This window comes from Meleagris gallopavo, chromosome 13 (genome assembly GCF_000146605.3).
Source record: "Meleagris gallopavo isolate NT-WF06-2002-E0010 breed Aviagen turkey brand Nicholas breeding stock chromosome 13, Turkey_5.1, whole genome shotgun sequence".
Taxonomy (NCBI): Eukaryota; Metazoa; Chordata; class Aves; order Galliformes; family Phasianidae; genus Meleagris; species Meleagris gallopavo.
Genome location: NC_015023.2, coordinates 18,223,212 through 18,245,539, shown reverse-complemented (window position 1 = coordinate 18,245,539; position 22,328 = coordinate 18,223,212). Strand labels below are relative to the sequence as shown.

Sequence of the window (22,328 nt, the reverse complement as noted above, 5' to 3'; positions counted from 1 at the left end):
TCCTTGCATGATACATAAAACACCGACCAAAGAGAGATTTGCTGCGTACTGAAATTTAGATCCACCGTGCCCCATGCAGATCAGAGCAAAACAGCTTGGGGTTGGGAAATACAATCCACTACACAATGGGGTTTAACCCATAAATCTATGGTTTCACTGGCACAGTTGCTATGTTGTAACATCAGACTAGACATCAATAAGGAAAGAGTTTGCTGGCACTGCGGAAGCCTATCATGTGGCTCAGCTAATTAAAAACTGACCTCGTCCACAATTATTAAAATGTTGTAATCACATGCCTGCAAGAGATTAGATGTAGAAACAGACCTCCCCGTGCTCCCATGGATCAGCAGATGAATGAGTCTAGCTGAAGGGCCTGATGCTCAACCTTTTTTTCTGAGCACACAAGCTCTGCATTTGTCAGAGATGAGGACCCAGAGGTTGGCTGCTTGCTGCTTCCTCTCTCTCCAAGCTTTTGCCAGGCATGGAGGAGTCGCATTGACTTCTTCCTATTTCACCAAATGCTTTTTACTTGAGCTGGGTTGCAGCCACGGTGCCAGGGCTAATATATCTTAAGCAGTGCTGGAGAGGTGATTTAGGTGGGGGTGATACCATCAGCTATCAGGGGACAGATTCCAGCCCCTGGCACTCAATCCTTGACAGGTACATGAAGACAGAGAAATTGATTTTCAATTCTCTTGAAACTTTGTACTCCCTCTTACGTTAATCTCTGGAGTAGGCACACTCAGCAGAATGGGAAAAGTTAATTAAGGGCAGATGAAAGATGATGGAAGCAGAAGAATGGATAAGAGGGGACAGATAAGAGACAGTATCTTCCTTGGAGGATGGCAAGAAGGTGCATCGAGAGCTCACATATGGGATTTTGCAAACCTGGTGCTTGAAATCCTGGTTTACAGACTCTTCTAAGGTAAAAATTGCTTTTCCTGAAGCTGCTAGAAGTGCCACAGCATTACTGCCATACCTCTTGGCATCACCTACACACTGAGCATCTGTCCCTGTTCAGAGAGGGAAGAGGCCAGAAATTCCTCAAAACTGGGGGAAAGCAAAGGAAAACAAAGCAACAAGAGATCACGCTCAAACACAACGGTAACAGCCTATTTACCTAGCTGGCTAACAACTAGAAACACAGAGCTTTCTAAATCCTTCAGTTCTTCACAAATTCATTAGATTTTTATTGTTGGAATAGCTGTACTCCTACATAGTTAGGTGCTTGGTTCCTCTTTTCAAACTCAGGTCCAAGGAGCAACCTGTGGAGCACATCATCCCAATGGGATTCTGCCCTTTGACAATCTGGTTTGCTGGTTTAACTGGGCACGGCACTTGTGCATTCTGAGAAATAACACCTAGCTCTTCTTCCCCTCCTTGCTTTATACCTCTACTGATGATTTTAAAATCCATTCTGGGGGAAACTGCTCCAAAATGTTTAAATTCATCCTGCCTCCAGATTCCTTCTTATTTTGCTACGTCCCTTATGAGATGAACTTACTAGAATGGAGGACCACATTTCAGGCAAAGGCATTCAGCCGATTTATATAATGGCAAGATATTTTCCATGTGTTTTGTATGCTTCTTAACACTTCTGTTTGCTTTTTTTGACCACTGTTGTGTACTGAGCCAAAGGCTACACTGAGCAACCACAAAGAAGTTTAAGTACTTCTTCCCGATTAATATAATAAACTTAGAGGAGAAAAATTGTAGAAGCAGCTCCAATTATTCCCTCTGCTGTGGCTTACTTGGCATTTGTCAGTACAGAATTCATCTCTCGTTAGCTTATTTCAGCTTCCTCCTAGCACCCAAACAGCACTCGCTTCCAATGCCACGTTGAAGCTGGAAGTACTCCAGCACAGAGACCAGACAGCCAAAGGCTACTGCATGTCCCACCCTGCTGGGGATGGGGGCAAGAAGGGAATGACCCTCTTAAAAGCAGTGCAGACTGAAATACAGCACAGTCATCCAGTATTTGCTGGGTGCAAAAGAGAAAGAGCAAGCTCCAAGGGAAGAAGACTGCACGCACCCAGTACCTTCACCTTACTGGTTGCTTAAATGCAAAGTGCTACAAGCCAGCATGTTAACCAGCAGTGCATTGCAAAGGCAGATATACAGTCATCATTTTGAACCTGTGCATTCCACTTAAAGAGGAGCTCAAGGTCTTCCAAGTGTTTCCATAAAATCAATAATGCTTACAATGTTTAAGTGGCTAATGGGAAATCCAGGCTCAAACCAGACACAAGGAAATCAGCCTTCAGGAGGCCTAAAACAGGAGGGAGTCAGTTCTTTACAGGAGGGAAATGGTTTTAAGTTGAAGGAAGGAAGATTGAGGTTGGATGTCAGGGGGAAGTCCTTTTCTATGAGAGTGGTGAGGTGCTGGAACAGCTGCCCAGAGAGGCTGTGGATGCCCTGTCCATCCCTGGAGGTGTTCAAGGCCAGGTGGGATGGGGCCCTGAGCAGCCTGTTTAATATGGAGGTTGGTGGCCCTGCCTGCAGCAGGAGTGTTGGAGCTTCACAGTCCTTGAGGTCCCTTCCAACCCAAGCCATTCTGTGATACTATAAAGCCAGGGCACTCCAGGGCAGAAAACAATCCTCAGTGGTTCATACAGAGGAGAATACAGAAAAGCAGGAAATGGGCATGCATATGTTGTGCAAGAATGTAGATTTCTTCAAAATTGTCTTAATGAAGACTCATCTTCCAATCTATGAGCTACAGATTGAAACATCCTCTCTGATTGCAGCCAGAAGTGCACTGATTTCTTAGCAGATGTTGATAATTATTTAGAATTAGAATTTAACTAAACTCAGGCTGTCCTCTGCAGCCTGCTTTAGCAAAAAAGCTATTTGACTTGGGATGTGTCTCATAGGGTTCCTTCTTCTGTTGCTGTACAACAGAAAAGTTTGTCTTGGTAATTGCAATTACCTGAAATTCGGATAATCTCCATAGAAGGATGCAATTGCCAGGGCTGCTCCATCCAAACTAAACTCTATGGCTAGACCATTTATATTTAGACATACCAATTAATACTGTGCTTTTGTTGTGCTCTCTGTAGCCCATTAAAGGCTGCAGTTCTCGGTCCAGCGCCAACCTGAATGACATTATTTCTTGGAAGGACGCACGCTGACTGGCACAAAGTCAGTATTTACCCTGGATCACAAACGCTCTATGTCAGGATTTCAATGTGTCACTCCCTGGGTGTTCACAAATACCCCAGATCTTCTACTGAAGTGTCACCAGCATGCCAGGATGCTGCTTTCTGCTCCACCACATGCCATTCACAAGTGGAAATACTGCATTTTGCAATGGGGAAACGTGATTAGAAGGGCAGCATCTCCTATTTCCCTCTTGGGTTATTTCTACTCACATCTCCCTGGATGGACTCCATTACACGCCATCCTTCCCTCTCATAGCCCCAAATCTAACCTGCAGTTCTTCTGTTCCCCATCCAGCCCAATTCTCTCTGCTGGCAAGAGAGCTTCCTCCTCTACATCTCTTCCAATATCAAATGGAATTTTACATGTCTTCACCTGACCAGCTAGTCACGCAGTCCTTTCCTTGCCAGAAAGCTCCTTTCAAGCCTCACTCAAGCAAAGCTTTTTCATTGCCCTTCTACGCTATTTCCTTGCACCATGCAAAGAACACATTACAGAAAGATAACTTAACATTCTTGCACAATTTTCTATTATTGAATGTAGTTCTTCCATCATTCTGAAAAGCAGAAAAGCTCTTAAATAGAAAGACCAGCTCCCAGAGGGCGGTTGGATTTACTGAGCATTGACAGTGCTCATACAACAGAAGAGAAAGAGGAGCTCCTTCTCCGAAACACACATGATCTAAACTAGAGATGACAGGATTACGGCTGTGTTAAGCAGTGATCTGGCACTGCACAGCCCCCAGAAGATGACATGTTCCCAACCCTTACAGGCCAAATAGATGTACGGTATAAAACAAGCTCCAAATGAAATGTTTCTTGGAGAATTATATATTTTTTTTCCCCCCTTAAATATTTCGGCTCCAACTCAGCCTGTTATTGCAGCATGAGGCTGGTCTCTCTGGACACAAGGTTAGCCCCGTGCCTTAACCGAGCAACGTGCTTCAGATGCACTGCTGAACTGTGACCCCATAGATGACGTTGGGTCACAAAGCATGCTTACAGCAGGGGAGGCTCTCAAATCAGAGAGATCTAGCACAAACCAAGATCCAACCTCCAGCTGCGTTGGGCGTTTATTTTCGTTTTACTCCTTAACATCTCACCACTGAGTGGTGTCATGCAAAAACTGTGCATATATCCAGCAGGATCACTCTAAGGAGACCCAAGTGTGCAAAAGCAGCAGCTGAATTTAAGAGCTGTTTCTCCATAGAATAGAAGCAGCTGGCTGTGGAAGCTTCATTCAATTTGACGTGTAGGCATTAAGAGCTGTGAGGTTGTCATTATGTGCCTGTGCAGTTCCACTTTATTGCAGAGGTCAGCACGGCCTTGACTGAGCGTTAGGTACTGACCCAATTAGCGCAATACGCAACGTGGCGATGGTGTTAAATGAGGTTCAGACTATCCAACAAGACAGAGCCAAGAGGAAGGCTTGACATTTTACACCAGCATACTTCCTAACACCAGCAGCTTTGTGCCAGCCCAATGATACTTAAGGTTTTTAATTCCAAATCCAGAGCTATTGCATACCCCAGGATACACCATAGTGCAACAACCCTGACCAGGCAGATTAATTTCCCACAGATATGGCAATAAATGGCACTTAGAGCTGCTAACCCACTAAATAATAATATATTTTGTGAGAAGACAACAAACCGGTTTGGTGATGGGTTCAGTCCTTCAGCATTCTGGACAACCACATTATAAAACCCCATTCACAACTTGAACGCAGCCTCTGCATTAAGACCAGCACAAATTTTGGCTCCTAATGAGCAGCTCTAGAACCTCCCCTTACTATAAGAACATTACATTAGAACCATCTCTTACAACTACTCCTCTATTTCAGTCAACTGCCACGTGTTCCCAGCCTCTATTTGAGTCATTTCTCAAAGTCATCATGCACCTCTTCTGGGACCATAAGGCCAAAGACCAGAAGGGAAGAGGTCATCCAATGGTGAGGACAGGCACATCCCCTAGCTACGATGCTCTCATGTTCCTTTAGCTCTACAAATAGCAAAGCTGTTGCACAATAGGCTAAAATAAATGTGCTTAGAGACTTTTTATCTTAGCAAAGAATAAACGCGTTGCTTTCTGATAACATCAAAAATCCACAGAATGGGAAAACTCTAGGAGGAAACTGAACACTGTAGAATCCTGGAAAATAATTAATAGATTTTTCTGTGCTTTCATAATAGCATTCACTTGGGTAACCATAAAAAATGATTATTATGGTAATAAAACAGGATGAATAATTTATTATAAATCGCAGACAAACTGTTCCCTTCCAGAATTCTAAGATGACTGCATGCATATGAAAATAATCTCTTAAATGTGTATGCTCGTCCTAAGTGTTGGGAAAGAAGACATCTGCCATCCTCTATAGTTTTATTGGATTTCGTTTCTCTTTTCTAAAGTTTTCCTAGGGAATTCAAATTCATAAAACTGATCCTATTGGCACCCTGCTGTATCTGTGAGATTGCTTAACCTGCTTCTTCCCACTTGTTTAGCACAGGGCTCAGTTTTGTTGCCTGCTGCATTCTGAAACACACAGAACAAGTTGGGAAAATGCTCGCTGACCCCCCTCCATATTAATATATTATACATATTGTACCTCCTCCACAGAGGATATTGATATCCAGCATACCCTTGCTTGCAAATCTGGACTGCAAACAACAGCATTCAGAACTGCAGGCATCTTTCTACATGGACTGGCCATCACAGTAACCAGTTAAGGTACAGAGAATAAGCAAACCACTTGCTTGCCAGACACTGCAATTGAAGGAGATCTTTTATCACAGAGTTCAGTTGTTAAAGCCTTTGCAAACCCAAGTGTTACTTAAAAAAAAAAACCCAAAAGACCAACACAAAAGGGCCATCCTGGTGCAGTCCTCCAGCCCCATCACAGCCTACATCTCTCCTCTTCTCATCAGTAACAAACGAAGCCCCAGCTGTAGCCCCAGTCTCCACCACCACCAATTCTTTTCTACTCCACTCTTTCTTCTCCTGCCCCAGAGATCTACATCTTGCATATCTTTGGTCATATGCCAGTGTCAGCATTCACTACACCCACGTGCTCAAAAAAAGAACCTTCCATTCTCAGGGTTTTCCTCTCAGTCCATGCACTGAGTAACAATACTCAAGGCACTTAAAAAAAAAAAAAAAGCACACCACTGTTCCTCAGTCTATTCAAACACTTTTGGCTCGTTCATTTACATCTGTATCATCTCATGTGTGTGCTTGCTTCAACTTCTCCATAGCTTTACTGGAGCCCTATTGGCAATTACACGAAGTTAATCTTCATAGCAAAAACATTTTCCCTTTCTTTCTTCTGGAGACAGATGTCTGGAAGTTGGGTATTCCAAATAACGGGTTTAACCAGGCACTGTCCAGGGCTGCGTTACATTTTGAGCTCACACCAAGGTCCCATGAGAAGCCTACATAAGAAGATATCATCTTTTAAGCTTCAGCCCTCTCACCAGACAAAACAGGATCCCTCCACCTCCCCAAGCACACAGTGCTGCTGACAACAGAGAAAAGCAAGGGGGAAGAGAAGAACACGGCAAGTCCCAGTGATAAGCCAGGTCCTGAGAGGGATGTGCAATAACCCTATAGCTACTACATGAGCAAAGCCATCCTCTTCATATCTGCCATGGCAGTAGGCTCGACAGAAGCCCTGAATTACCATAACGCAGAGATTACCAATGAGAACAAACACGAGCAATAAGCAAAGCTCCTTCCAAAACAAACAGCCATAACTCACTATTTGAGACCTAACAAATTACCTATTGAGAAAAGTAGAAGCCTGATCTTAATAAAGCGTAACTGCCTGGTTTGGCTTCCGCAGATGTTAGAAATGTTCACAATCTGGAATTAAATGGGACTAATCTGAACAGTAAATACGAACCATCATTCGGGCTATATCTGTAACCCTCCACTTCACTTCACAGCTCATTTTTCTGGAGTTCAACAAGCTACACATAAACCTTAGAGAAAGAAAAAGGATTCGCTTCATGTCTAATGCAATCCATTAAATAAGTCCTCATACACACACCATCATAAAATTCAATTTATTATAGTTTGTAAAATGCGATTCCCCTCCGTGATAATTAAAAAGATATTGTAATAAAAGTCTTCGGTCTTCATGCACTCGCATCTGTCAAGATTTGATTTTTATCTGAGCAGAAAGATTGTAAGGACACGGAATCATTCTACAGCCCTTAGGCAGCTGTAGGTGAGCCACATCCATAACAGGAAATTGAGCGCCTGAAGATCCCTCCGCCTCTTCCAATGCACACAGATCCTTGGTACAAATGGGGGATTAACTCTGCTTTGGATTCAGTGGTGAGCTCAGAGCTGGTGCTACAGGAATGGCAGAAGAACCAGAGGTACGGCGCTGCTCCATCCAACCCGTGTTGTTAGCTACTATCCTGGATCTTCCTACCTGGTTTCCAAAAGGAGGAGCCCAGTAGCTTCCTGTTCAGCTGAAAATGTGTGCAATGCACAGTCATTTCTCTCTGACTCAAGTAGGAACAGAAGGAGAGTTTCCTTGTGCACACTTCCAAGCCTACCTTCAATGCCAGAGAAACCTCGCGCTCTCTTGGCACCTCGGCAGGGCACAGCACCATCCCCTTGTGGCTTTTTCCTGGCTCCTTCTTCTTCTCCTGACACATCCACACACACAAAACCCATCCAGGTCTCCAGCCCTGTGCTCAGCCACACGTGAGAAAATCCACAGTAAGATGCAGTTGATACCCCATCCCTGCAGACACCCACGGTGAGGCTGGAGGGGCTCTGAGCACTGATGGAGCCATGGCTGTCCCTGTTCATTGCAGGGGAATGGGACCAGGTGGCCTCCAGAGGTCCATTCCAACTTATTTTTAGGTATCTTTATTGCACAACTAGTGAAAAAGCACTACAGTATTCCCAATCCTCTTGTTCACACGACACCTACAGGTCTGTAAGTTTATTTGTTCATACCCAGCCACACATAAAAGCACAAAGTCTCTGTAAAGAATTTAAGACTTGAAGCAGGATACCTCAATTCAGACAAGTCACTGTAGAAACGGAACACAAACTGTGAGCTATTTGGAACAGAGCCTAAGAGCAAACCATGACAATAGATGGAGACTAAAGAGCACAAGGACCATTGCTACCATATGGAGACTGGTATTTGCTTTGCAGAATCCAACCAGCAAGATCATTTATTTATTTTTGCACAGCATCAGGCCAGGACTGAAAAGGAAATCGTGCAAAGAGCAGCACAGGAGACAGCATAAAGGCTTGTCTCTTTCGTAGAGTCTTGACTTTGCCATAGAGCCTAACTACACTATGCTTTTAAACAGCCCCACTACAATACCAAGTGATAATGCAAACAAACAAACAAACAAAAAAAACAGCACTGTGTAATATGTGTATTAATTTTATATATATATATGTATTATTTTTATTTTTTTAAACAGGAGTACCCTGAAATCATTTTCTACACCTTCCTCTGCAGTTTTTAGTATGTGAGCACAGATTCTGCTCTTTGCCTGCAAACTTCTGACATTAATGCTAGCCCTGGTGTGTGAGCAGAAGGAAAACAGGTGAAACCTCTCCTACTCCGGAGTCATACAGTGCACTGATTTATTCATTACAAGCAGCTTAGAAGGACATATTTGCTTACATGGCTTGAATTATCCATTAACACAAGCCTCCAAGGCCGCGATGCCTCACAGAAAAGCAGGCAGAGCAAAAGCACAGAGATGGCCAGTCCTAATTTCTCACCAGCTCTCCAAAAACCACATCTGTTTCTGTGAAAGGCCATCGCTTGCAGCTCATCTCTGCGCTGCACACGAGAGGGCACTGTTCTGTAGCTCAGGGGTTGGAGCACAAATTAAGCGCGCTGCAGATGGAACTCTGTGTGAGCATCACACAATTAAACCTCCTCCAGGGAATTCACCGTGTGGCCAAAGGCAAACCCGGCAGTTGGTTCAGCATCTGCAAACACCTCAGGTGATCACTTGTCATGAACAGAAAATGAGAAGAAAAAGCCAATTGTCTTACCACAACTGCTCAGCGTTACCACTTTCCTATTACAAACCCTGAGATGACAGTGCAGGAGACACCAGCTTTTTGCTGAGGATATCAGTGCTGGACTGATCACGGCACAAAGAGCTTCAGAGGAACATGAGGTCCAGCCCAAGCTGGGTAAGCAATTGGAGCTTGGCTGAATATTTCAGGATGAAACAAATGCTCTAATTTGAGTATGTGAGGCTGAAGGAACCTCTAATTGAATCTAGCAGTAAAGCAACTGGTTGCAAAGCAGTGACACCACCGAGGCCTCAGACTTGTGCGTCAGGCAGTGGAGAGTGCCAGTGCTCCCAGGACCTCAGTCTGCTGTCAGTTGAGTGCAGGGGACATGGAAGGATCAGAAGCAAAGCAGCAAGCAGGTGTACGAGGTTAGAAAGCACACAGAGCTGCCGCTCCTCCAGAATAAACACTGCAGAAGTTCCTTCATTTTAGCAAAGCCATCCCAGATCTGCCAGGCAATGCATGGGTTGTGCTTTCAGCTTTGCCCCCGGACTGACATCCCTCCGACTGCTGCTGCATTTGTGACGTTCACCGCTCTGAGCACAACACACACCATTGCCTACAGCCTTCCTCCCCCTCCTCCTGTAATTCACCCAAACCAAATTAGCAGGAAAGACGTTTTTATTATTTAAAGCACAGGCATCCGCCCCCCATCAAGCCCCGCTTTTAGGCTTCCTTATTCCTCCTGCAGCATGCGTTGACAGATGCCGCATTCCTCTCACCACCATATGTTTCTGCTACAGGGGAAAGACAGCAGCAGACTACGGCCTGGAAACACAAGTGAGGCAGGAAATTGCTATCTGTTCATTTGATATAAAGAGAAATATATGCACGGCTTCTCCAAAGACAATAGCAATAGGAACTGTGGCCAATGCCTTTGTATCCGATTACCTGTATCCCAGAGCATTTTATTACTCCCTTCTTCACCTATAAGATTTACAAAGCTAAGATGTAAGAGGCCAAACCCCATATCTCCCTAATCATTGTGTCTGTCTCTCGTATGCTTTCTCCTCTTTGCATGCAAGAAGAATGAGCCCCTCACCACAGAACAAGCAGAGCACTGTGCCCCAGTCCCTACTGAGCACTGCTGACCACAGGCAGCTCATCTCTCCATCCTACATAGCAGCCCAGCCCATGCCAACCCTCCATCCTACATGGCGTCTCAGCCCATGCCAACCCTCCATCCTACATGGCATCTCAGCCCATTTCCCACCGTTCCATCCCTCCAGCCCACATGGCAGCCTAGCCAATCCATCCTACACAGCATCCCAGCCCATCCCTCTGCCCCATCCAACAATAGAACTTTCCAGCAGGAGCGTTGTATAAAGCTTCTGGATGAGAGGCATCCTGCAAGTGCCAAGTCTATCAGCCAGTGGAGGCTTTCCTTGTATTAAATAACCTGAAGATGGCCTCAGTCCAGCAGTGTTTGTGTTACCAAGGACAAAGCACATGCCTGGAACAAAAAATTTGTTGTCCTTACGTGGCCTGTGAACTTCCTGAACTCATCTGAGCCTACGAATCAGGAGTTCATCACTACATGCCACACTGGGGGATATTCAAGTCTCCCTTGCCAATGCTCTTATTGCTATGGAGTCATTATATCATCATCTGTATTTCAGAAAGATGTTTCAAACATCTGGTTAGCTTTAAATGCACAAAACCACATGCATGCATCAGTGTTCTTCACGTTAATCTGCTTCTCCCATGGTTACGAGGGAACGCAAGAGCAGATGAACCTCAATGACTCCTGACTGATGATGGCCGCTCTGTTTACATTTCAGCTGACAACACCAAGGTATTTCCTCTCCATCTGCAGCCAAACAACAACAACAAAGAATGAGCACCACCAAAACCCTAATTGCCAGTCATGGAGCCCAAGCCTGCTGTCCCCAGGTCACGAGAGCTGCGGAGGTAATAACATCATAGCAACAAACAGCATCCTTCATCCCTATTCCAAAGGAATGCAGATGGAGAACATTATTTTACCTATTGCTTAGAGGCACTAAGCTCTGATCTGGGAAGCATTTTACGCAACAGTGATGATTAAACCAGAAAGTGAGCAATCTCAATCTCCTGCTTGCTCAATTCTACAGTAATTGAAGCAAAATGGAATTTGATGAAGAAGAAGAGTGGGCTCCTGTTGGGCTGCCAGAAAGGCACAGTTGGCTTAAGGATCTCCAGGGAACAGAGCATCACTTCCCAGATCAGTTCCCCAACTCCACTACAACATAGCATAGCGCTGGATGAGAACAAGAAATCACAACAACGTACTTGATCTGAAAACATGCTTTGAAATAAAAACCCCAAAATGTTTTCTTTTACTAAAAGGAATGCTTTCTTCAGGGGACGACATAACACATATTGGGAGAGTGGGGAAGGGGAAAGATGATCACCGCTCTGCCTCACTACAAGCACCTCTTCTGATAAGAGCTCTAGGAAATAGCAGAGTATCTACGAGCTAGGCGTCTCAGAGAACATAGAGATGAAAGGAAGGATAAATAGACCAAGAGCTTCCCAACAGTCGGCCTATACCTCAACTCCTGGAACAAGGTGAAAAACCACACCATTTTGTAAAGACAATTTAAGATGCTTAATAAAAACCGATTTATTTGGCCAGCCTTCGACCTAGTTATCATTTACCATGAGCTGTGACAAGAGACAACTCCAGAGCCCTATAGCTGATAGCACACACCAGCTCCAAGTGCTTCAACTCCTTTGGAGAAGGTACCAGAGAAGATGTGAAAATAGCTGTGCCTGCACAGCCTGGTGCCACACTCCAGCCAACGAGGACCATGGTCACGGTCACAAGTCTCAGTCCCTCCCCAAAATCCATCAGTTCTTTCCATATATTCCAATTACCTGGCTGGAATATACCAGTCTTTGCAAAGCTTTATGGACAAATGCACTGGAGTCCTGCAGGGATGGTGCTATCATTCTGACCTCTGCAGCACACCAACCACTACAGTCATCCAAGCACCCAGCTGTGCAAAGCCCAAAAACTGAAGCCCTACAACCACAGCCTCATTTGAGCTCTGGCTAAACGTCCCTCCCTGGGCACACAGCCTCGATTTGCCAAGCATCAAGAGATGGGAAGTCTTCTGTAGTGCCGGTACTCAAACACGTGCTTCACATCCAAGTCAATGTGTTTGATTCTGCTTCCAGTTAGGATTCACGTTGTAACATTGCCTTGTTTCCAAAGCTTCCCCCCCAATTATCCCTGTGCATAAATACCAAATCACTTTTTTTTTTTCCCCATAAATTCAGTGGATTAAATATCTCACTTTCCCCAGCTCTCACATTGTTTGTCTACACTTTTCCCTTCCCACTTGACTGCATTGCAAAATAAACAACATCCAACCCATAGTGTGATGAGAAAACACAGCTCTCCTATATACACAGCCCAGCATTGCCATGACCTCTTTTCTTGCCAGCTAGGAGCACGGGGACCTCATTCTGCGACAGCCCCATCCCTTGGCACGAGCATCTATCTCCCCACCAGCTCCACAGGTACCGCCTGCCTGCACGGCTCTCAGATGTGGAACTGCATCTGCATCAAAGCACGTCAAGTTTCCGTGGGCTGAGCTTACCAAAGCCTTCCAGACCACATGGCATCACTTTTGTGCTCCCTGCTCCATGCTTCCCGGCCAAAGCATGAGCTGTACAAAAGCTTTATCAGCAGTAATTCCATCTTGACTCTAGGTTGCTGATGAGACGATGGAATAACAATGAGCCAAACTCCACATGGCACAGCTAGCAACCTCTCTTATTTCATGAGGGTTCCCTGATGATGACTATTTTTTTCAGATGTATCAGCCAATTCTTAATCCATTTGGTATGTGTGCTTGGTGCTGTAAAACGCTAATTGCTTTCTTAAGATTCAAGTCCAGCACTTCCAGTAAGCACCTAACTGTATTTCACCCACCTTTGTCAACCAACTGAAAGAATAACAAGTTCTGCATGGCAGCTGGCCTCCATTAAAAAGCATCCAACAAAACCCACGTTTGTCCACAACTGGAACAGTTGATCAGTGCTTTCTTCTCCTCTACAGAGAAACTCCCAGGAAAACAGAGCAGTCAATCAAGCAGCAACAGTTCACTCTATTGGGAAGCCCAGTCTATCTAGGTGTCAAAGGCAAGAGCTGCTTTTTCCAAAACAGAAAACCAGATAAAAGCATCTGTGAGAACAGGGCCCTCACAGCAGAGAATATGGGAATCCCATGAGATAATCATCACTCAATCATAGCTCTCCAGAAGCGCGCACATTAATTGGCAACAGCCTCAAGCACGCTGAGAATTGAAAGGTAAATAAAGTCTTCACATTCCCCTCATGTTGGTCAAGTAACGCTCTGCTCATTTATCTGCAAATCCGGCCCTCAGCAGAAGCCATAACAATCTATAAACAGCCCGTCCACACGCTCCCTATCATCCAGCTCTGACGAGCAGCCTACACGGGCAGACCCAATGAGTTGCTATGAAGTGCCACTCAATCACTCAACCCAGGGCAGATGCTTTCGTTCCTGTCCCAGCATTGACGATCAAAGGCTTCGATACATCACGTCTTCCCAACCCGCCCGCCAGTTGCCCACCAAACAGCTATAAACATTCAACAGCTCTCCCTGCTGAGTAATCGGGAGAGAATTCGCCGACGGCCGTGCGAGCGCTCTCGACGTGGATCCTCTTGTGAATATTTACTCGCACAAGTATGCGACGTGATGTTGCTTTCCCACAAATGTTCTTGCCAATGCAGATTTGCTCATCTGAAGCGGTTGGGGAATAAACAAAGAAGTGTGGTCAGGGAGAGCAGCGCAGCGGATCGGCGAATTCGAGATGGAAAAACGTTGATGGTGGATGAGCCCGAGCGCGGCGAGGAGTGGCTGGGTGCCCATTGCACTCATCGTTTGCTCAGCAATTTGCCTTCCCCCCTGTGGCAAGAGGGCAAATCCAACTCCCTTTCTTCTCCCCTCTACGCTCCTGCAGCCAAAAGCTCGTTTCCAAGCGGAAATAGAGGAATGTAGCATATTGTAGTAAATACCAATAAGAAAACATATGAAAACGATCACATAAATGGGTGAAGCACTCCATGCAATTTAATTGTATAGCCAGAACTCAGCATTGCCTCACACCCTGCAGTCACCAGGGAGCACCGTAACCTTAAAGCGATGAAAGGAGGTTGAGGATCAGTTTGACAAGAAGTATTACAGTGCTGCAGACACTTCAGGAGTGTGGGATGTCTCAGGTCACACGAGGGGCTTTCCTCCTGACACGATGCATCTGTGATAAGAAACAGCTGGGAAGGCAACCCCAGCCCCTGCACGGGCACAGCAACGCAGAATGCAGGAATGCAATGGCAATCAGCAGGAGAGCTGGCGCCCTTTGTGCAGCCTTCGCTTCCTACACCTCCAAAATCTCTATTACTAAGGAAACAAGGATTTCAGCAGGGACGATGTAAGACCTCCTCGTGCTGCACAGCTCACTCCAAACACCACAATATCCGGCCCCTATTTCCACGACCCCCATCACCCTCTGGTTTTCATGAGCACAAACATCTTGCGGCAGTTAGAAAACACGGGACTTCCAAAAGCAAGGTCAAACACCAAACAGACCCATCAGGCCATACATTTTGGCTTCATACCACTTCGGAAGGCACAGACCAACCCAGCAACCTACTGCACTTCTGATGAAAGGAAAAAAAAAAAAGAAAGAAATACCTGGTGCTGTCATCCAGGAGATGGGTTCACACAGGACAGAATCAGCGCGTTGAATCAATAATCCTGCCCAAAAAAAGAAAGAATAATCAATACTTCTTCAGAATTTAAAATAGAAGATATCTAACTCAAAAGCTTTCAAGTAGAATAGCTTTGGAACGCTCTTGTTCATTAAGGAGGAGGTGCCTTGGGTCTCTAAGCTAACTAACTCTGTCCTGTGAAGGAGCAGCTATTAAGGTCTGTAATAATATTGATTATTCACCCTCCTTCTACGGTCCAAAAATCAAGATTTTTGTTCTAACATAAGCCTTTAGAAAAAACGTTGGATGGGGAAGCTTCATGAACAAGCTTCTTCAGCAGCTGGTTCCTTTATGTCAGCACGAAGCCTATCAGACAATTTCTTGATAGCACAAACACTGACAGTGGCCCTCCCACCCCACAGGAATCTGTAAAAATTGTCATAGCAGACTGCTTTTTTTTTTTTTCATTGTTATTTACTTTACCGTTTCAATCTGCAAAGAAGTTATGAAACAATAAAAACATTCAAAAGAACTAAAACTTCAGGGACAGCACTGCAGTTTCCATTAACAGTGTCCTCTGTAAGCAGAAGTGTCTGCAACCATCCTGATTTGTTGTGGCAGCAAGAACAGGGCTCAAAACCCAAATGCAACGAGGAGCCAGGTAAACTAACTGCTGGAGATGAGAAGGGCTTTTTTGGGGGGGCTGGAACTAGATGATCTTTAAGGACTTTTCCAACCCAAGCCATGCTATGATTCCAGTCCCTCCAGCGAGCGGACAGGAGCGACAGCATCCCCGTGCCAACCTGCAGTCCCACCATGCTCACCCCATTGCTGCCAGCTCCAAACATCAGATCATTGCTTTAAAGACTCAACACGCCAAGGCTCACATCAGCAAAAATGTTAGCTATTACAATTAAGGAATAAATCCCAAGCCACTCAGATGGTAGAGATATCCAGAACGCAACTATTAGACTTGCAGAATCATTCAGGTTGGAAAAGACCTCTGAGATCCTCAAATCCAACCTCAACCCATCCCACCATGCCCATGACCACGTCCCTCAGTGCCACATCTCCATGGTTCTGGGACACCTACAGGGATGGCGACTCCACCACCTCCCTGGGCAACCTGTGCAGGTGCCTGCCTGCTCTTTTGGAAAAGTTTCTCCTAATATCCAGCCTGGTGCAACATGAGGCCATCGCCTCTCATCCCATTGCTGCTACCTGGGAGAAGACACCCACTCCCACCTTTCTTTCAGGGAGCAAACTGGTTTTACCCAGAACCCAGCTGACAGAAGGCAAGCTGAAGCACCCCTACGTTTATTTATTTATTGTCAATCTCATGATCTGCAGCAATTGACTCACAATTTTCAACTGTGCGGGGCAGGCAGAGCTGCAAATCCCACTGACTCATCACACAGATGGGGAATCCTGGGGGTTACAACCACATCTGGCAGGGAACGTGCCTTCCCATTCACTGCAGCCATCAGAGACTTCTTCTCTATGGCAAACAGAACTCTATTGCACAACCAACCATGCAAAGCGTCCTCCTCAAACATAGCCAGCATTTTGAAATCACAGAAAGAATGCCGAAAAGATAAATATTTATGGGCTTTGATGAACTGCAGCACTGCAGTAATGAAATCAAGACTTGGATGTGTTGGACCGCCCTTCACCAAAATGAGCAAGGCTCCATCGCAAATATCGCTGTGCCTACGAGTGATTGATGCAGCCTCAATTGCAGGGAGCACACATGGCAGATCAGAGGGCAATCTGTTAATTGACACTAAGACAGCCGTGCTGACGCCAAGGAGCCCAGCAGCACTGGGAGCAAACCTCACCCATGCACCAAAACCCCTTGGAGCTCCTGCAGCGCAGGAAGCACTGGAAGCCCGGTGCAGAGCAGCACTGAGGTGCAGCTCCCTTCTGCAACCCTCACTACAAACTCTCCACTATTCCACAAATTTCAGTTAAATGCTTTTCACATTGCATTATAATCCCCTGGCAAAAAAAAAAAAGCCAGATAAGCAATGCCTGCCTACAAGTATTACGATCATATTTCTAACACATCTGAACTTCAAAGAGATCAAGCAGAAGTAGTGCTCATCCCAGCAAATGCTCACTCCTGCTCCCACCTCCAGTGTCTTTCAGGTGTCTGATAATCAGGTTATGCCATGAAAAGACGTGCAAATTAAAGGATTCCCCAACTGCTCGGAGGTGGCTGATAAGCTTCTTACCCACTGACCTTCTAAACCCCTGAAATGATCGGTGAGTGAGATTAAAAAAGAGAAGAAAAAAGAAAACATGTGGTAGCACACCTGAATATAATGGTCTTAAAAAGAAATGAAAGTTCTCTGCAGGCTCCACATCCTCTAAACCCATTCTGCAAGCAGATCAAAGTCACACTGTAGAGTCTCCATCTAAACACTGGGGCAGAATCTGGGTCAGCATCCTCCTGTAGGAGCCGATATATTAATCAGCGGTGCTTCCACCGGGCTTTGGACTTCTATATAGGAGCTGGCAGCCACCACCTTCAGCAAACTCAATACTCCTTTGAAGGCTCAAAGAGCCAAAAGTTACACTTGAAAAGCACTTAGAAGCTGACTGGAAAAACAAGGCGGGTTTTGCCCTTACACAAAGTAAGAAAAGTACAAAAAAAAAATCAAGAAATTAAGACAACATCACGTGTCAGTCCCAGCAGTTATCCAATGCAGCACTTCCTACACAGCACTTCCCAAGAGAGAGCCCTCCCCATGCAGGTAGATGGATCAGCTCCACATCCTGCACCCATGGGAGCGGCCACCAGCCCATCCCTGTTGGGATCTGAAATGGGAACCAGTCACAGGGAGCTTTGGGGACACTGGATTTCAAGTGAGACCACCTCTGCTGGCCGGAAACTCATTTTCTCATCCCAGTTCTTCAGGATAGGACTCGGGACAGGGTTCCTCTTGGCTGCAATAAAGGAACTTCAGTTTTTCTGCCTGAATAGCCCATAGAGACTTCCATTCGTCTTAACATTACTTGGTGGAAAAGAATGAGGTCCAGCTTGAACCATTCGCAGCCCCCAGAGAGGCAGAGTGGTGGGAGGGGAACCTTTGCTATCCAAAAGGAAATGTTTGTCTCCATTCCATTCAGAAGGAAAAAAAAAAAAATCATATAAAAATCTTCACTCTGGAAGGTCTTGTTTTCATTCCTTTGTGGAACTAAACCGCATTTTAATCCCCCATATTTGTCCAAAGCATCAGTTGGCTTTCTGGTCACCAATAGTTCTCACTCCACCCCCGATTTGCACCAAGGACCATCCCCAGCAATGGAGCAGCTGCATTCAGCTTCCCATCCTCTGCTTACCAGAGGGCTTGCTTTTGTTTTCCCATTTGCATCGGTTTTATGTCCACGTGTCTGGCTTTATTACGTGCATCTCTTCACTCTCCTGACCCAGCACCTCTTCCAGAGATTGCCATCTCACTCTACGAGATACTTATCTCAAAACAACAGCAAAACTAACAAAGAACGCTTCAAGGCTGTGCCATTGCATGGGAAAGACGGGCTCTAAGTTAACGGCTTGAATTAACAAGGCAGTAAACTTAAAATGACCTTCTTTGTAGTTGTTGGCACCAGAGAAAACTCCAATCTCTCCCTTTTACCTCTTCTTTTTTTGTTTGCATGGCTGAAGATGGGTGAACAGAGAGCTGCTGATGGTATCAAGTGCTCCATTTCAATTTTCATCTCTAAGAAAGAGAAGACAAACCTCCTCCTTCCCAAACCAGGCACTTCTCCAAGGCAGAGCTTTTACTGAATGATAAACGGTATAATTAAGCTTTAACGAGGCCGTCCACAAAGCAGCAGTATTCAAGCTAGCTCCGTAGAAAAGGCTTTACAAAGAAAGTCGGGGAAAACATAGACGCTATTAAAGTCACATTTCAACAGCATCCTAGTATTTCCCAGCATGAGAAATCATCAGGGGGCCAAAGCAATGCCTCTGCTAGGATCACATTGCTTGGGATTTGCACTGGGTGCGATGCCAGCCGCAGGACCACAGCACAGCCCAGTGCCTCGTCCCCTGAGCCCCCCCTATTTCCTACCCCAGCTGTTAGCTCTTCTATTTTCCACCCGAAGAGCTCCAAAAGGTTGTTTGCAGCCAGTGCTGCTATTTAGGAAACGTGCACCCACGTGTCCCATAAATCAAATAGGGTCGTTCAATCAAAACTTTACTGATTGCATAAATAGAAGTACAAGCAGCTTTCGAGAAGCACTTCCAACGGACAGCCCATCTCCTCGTCCCCCAGACCCACACACCCATCAGCCCTGCGCTCTCCGAAGCGACCACTGAGAGAACAGGAAAGAACTGCAGCAGGTGCTTAATAGGAAATGGCTCTTATGGAGACAGCTTTCTTTCCCAGAGACACACACTGCAGCATGGATGTAGGCACCTCGCTGCAGAGCCATAAAGATGAGGAGCACTAAATCATGCTTTCAAAGCTGTCCACATACCCAACAGGTGAAAGCAAGCCCTGCAAATCAAACCTCCGGAGAGGCTCCTCAGAATCACAGCTCAGCTGCTATCTAATCCCAGGAACACCTGGGGACCGCTGACACTATGGCAGTTTTAAACATTTCCAGGCATGCAATAATCTGCCTCCAAACGGGCAGGATGAGCAGTGCTTAGGAGAGCTCAGCCACTCAATGTGGATTTCCGAGGCTCCATCAGACCCCCATTCTTCCTATTCAAGACGTGGCTCTGAAAAGGCCAGAGTGAGAAGGCTGATACGGAGCAGATTGCAGCTACAAAGCACGCAGTGCTGCAGAGGGATGGGCTCCCACAAGGAGCAGTGAGGGATGCATTTGTTCCCTTATTGCAAGGCACAAAAGACAATTTTTAGTGGCTCTCTCCAAGTAGAAGGTAACACGGTGCATCATGTAATTAACTACAACTGCCAGGGGGCAGCTGCCCTCAGTCAGACATACAGGGTCACAAGGAGAAGAATAGAAGGAGATAATATCAGCATCCAGCAACAAGAAGAGACTTGGTACATCTACCACCAGCACTTGGAGACCATAGGAAGGGCCTGGTAAGAGGTAACACTCAGACATACCTTCTGGTGATGCTGAGGAGCTCGAGACCAGTCAGGATGAAGCTTTGCAAGAAATAGAGAGCAAAACCACGAGCTACTTTGCTGCTAAGGAATGGCCCCCTGAAGCTGCAGCAGTTCCTGTATTCCAAGATCTCAGACACGGGGCTGAGAAATACCCCCAGACAACAGGGGAGCATTGCAGCTGAGCCCCCAGCTCAGGACAGGCAGCAGAGTAGCACCAGGGATTGGAGACAGAGCTGAACCAAACACAACTCAGCCTCCCACCCACACACCAAGAAATCACAACCCATTAGCATCAAATAAAGGCACTTTCAGGACACAAAGGAGACACTTCACTGACCTGCTGGGCTCGTAGGCGCCGTTCTGGAAAGCAAGGACAGTGCTGGGAGATGCTGAGGGCTGCAGCCAGGTCCCAAAGGAGACGGTGAACTCCACGAGGTCACCATCAGCCCAAGCACAGCACAAGCAACCCAAATCTGGGCAAAAGACTTTCACAACAGGGAACGGCTCCCTGTCCAGCTCCCTTCCTGGTGCTGTTAAGGAGAAATAAAACCAAGTACTACTCAGCTCCTACCCATTTATAGCCCCCAGGCAGAGGGAGGGCAAAAAGTGCTCCTCTGCAACCCGCTAGGAGCTGGGCAGGGCTCTGCCAACTTGTGATCCCTTCCACCTGTCCACAGTCACTGATTGCCCACCTGTGTGAGCGCAGGCAGCACCAGCACAAGGGCTGCTCTCATGGCTATGGGTGCCTGGAGTTGCTCTGGGACTTGCTTTGCAGCACTTGATACGGATGCTCCTGGAGCCCTTTGCACGTATGGCACAAGCAAGGGGGCTCTTGTAAGCTCTTCTGCAAGAGCTGGCTAAGAGGGTTGTGTTGCACAGCTAACAGTGGTGACTATGTTGAAAAACAGTTTTGCAGCTGAGGACTTGCTCTATCAAACAGCATTACTGTGCTCTTTGTAGCTGTTGTGCTTTCCATGGAAACAAATAGGAGGCATTACTCTCTGAGCAACCTACATAAAAGCTGTGAAGAACCTTCCAGAACGTGCCATGGGCGCATCTGCATTTCCCAACAGGGAGTTTATCTCACCACCTTCACAGTAAAGCATTTTTTTTTCTAGTATCTAGTCTAAATCTACCCTCTTCCAGTTTAAAACCATTTCCCCTCATCCTGTCACTACAATGCTGCTCCAACAGCAGCACCCACAGCAAACATTGCTGCTATGGCTCATGAAGTGCTTTACGAGCAGCAGCTGGGAGCACACACAGCAGCTGAAATGTGTCCTTCACCCCCCCTCCCCTCCAAACCACTGCCTGGGGAACGGGCACAGCTCTCCCTGCCTTCTCCCACCTGGGCTGCTCCACCTTTGCTCAGGATTTGTGCAAATGCAGCCACCCTCGTGCTGCCCACAGATGGGTTCCTGTGCAAAAGCAGGGATGGGAGCTATCAACCACAGCTGCTTTAACCCTGCTCCAAATGCAGCCTTGAGTTTCCTTCCCAATTCCAGCAAACTGAAGCCTGGGAGGTGCTCTCCCAAAGCTGCTGGATTGGCATCGTACCGTTATGGGCACCACAGCCCCAAGGGACAGCCCTGGGGCTGAATCCCAACCACCTCCTCACTCCTCCTGAGCCTTTTTGCTGACTTCAGTGCATTCATGGATGTGCAGAAAATGCAGAAGGACCCTGAGAGATCGCACAGCAAAATGCTATTTCTGGATGGCAGCAATGACAGCTCCGCTCCAGCCTTGCTTTTGCAGACTGACTTATGGGATGTAGTTCCTGTGGAGTGACCTTTAACCACGCAGTAATGGTGTCAATTCTGCTTTTGGAAGAGCGGGGAGGTTGGGAAGTGCCAAGATTCCCCAGCAAAAGGCAGCCAGGAGAGAGCCAGCTGTGACACCCCTACAAATATGCTCTATATGAATGCTGGAGGGCTCTACGGAAACTGGAGAGCACACCTCTGGTATTTGCAATGTATGCATTTTTTTCCAAGACCGAGGCCCATTTTTGTGGGGTTATAAATCAGCCATAATAAAAATTAATTTTCAGCACAAAACACTGCCCCAAAGAAATTATTATTTTTTTAACAGATTTTTTTTAAATATAATTTTTGGTCACATTTCCATTTTGGGTTCTGCTCCTGATGTTTCTTCTCCCACTTGTATGGTCCTGAGATCTTGCAAAAAATGGGCTCAGACTCAACTGCCTGGATGTGACCTATAGGAAAACAGCATATAGAGGCAATGTCTGCCCCTGGGCCCTATGGGATGTGTGCACACTGCTGAG

At 46.2% G+C, this 22,328-nt stretch overlaps 1 long non-coding RNA gene across 1 annotated transcript; it reads right to left on the bottom strand.

Moving 5' to 3' along the window:
- Positions 1-6,031: 6,031 nt before the first annotated feature.
- LOC109369853 lies at positions 6,032-20,602 on the bottom strand. The gene is made up of 3 exons (XR_002119438.1): positions 20,382-20,602; positions 14,935-14,997; positions 6,032-6,589 (listed from the first exon to the last, which is right to left on the bottom strand). It is a non-coding gene; the product is annotated as an uncharacterized LOC109369853 (long non-coding RNA).
- Positions 20,603-22,328: the final 1,726 nt, after the last annotated feature.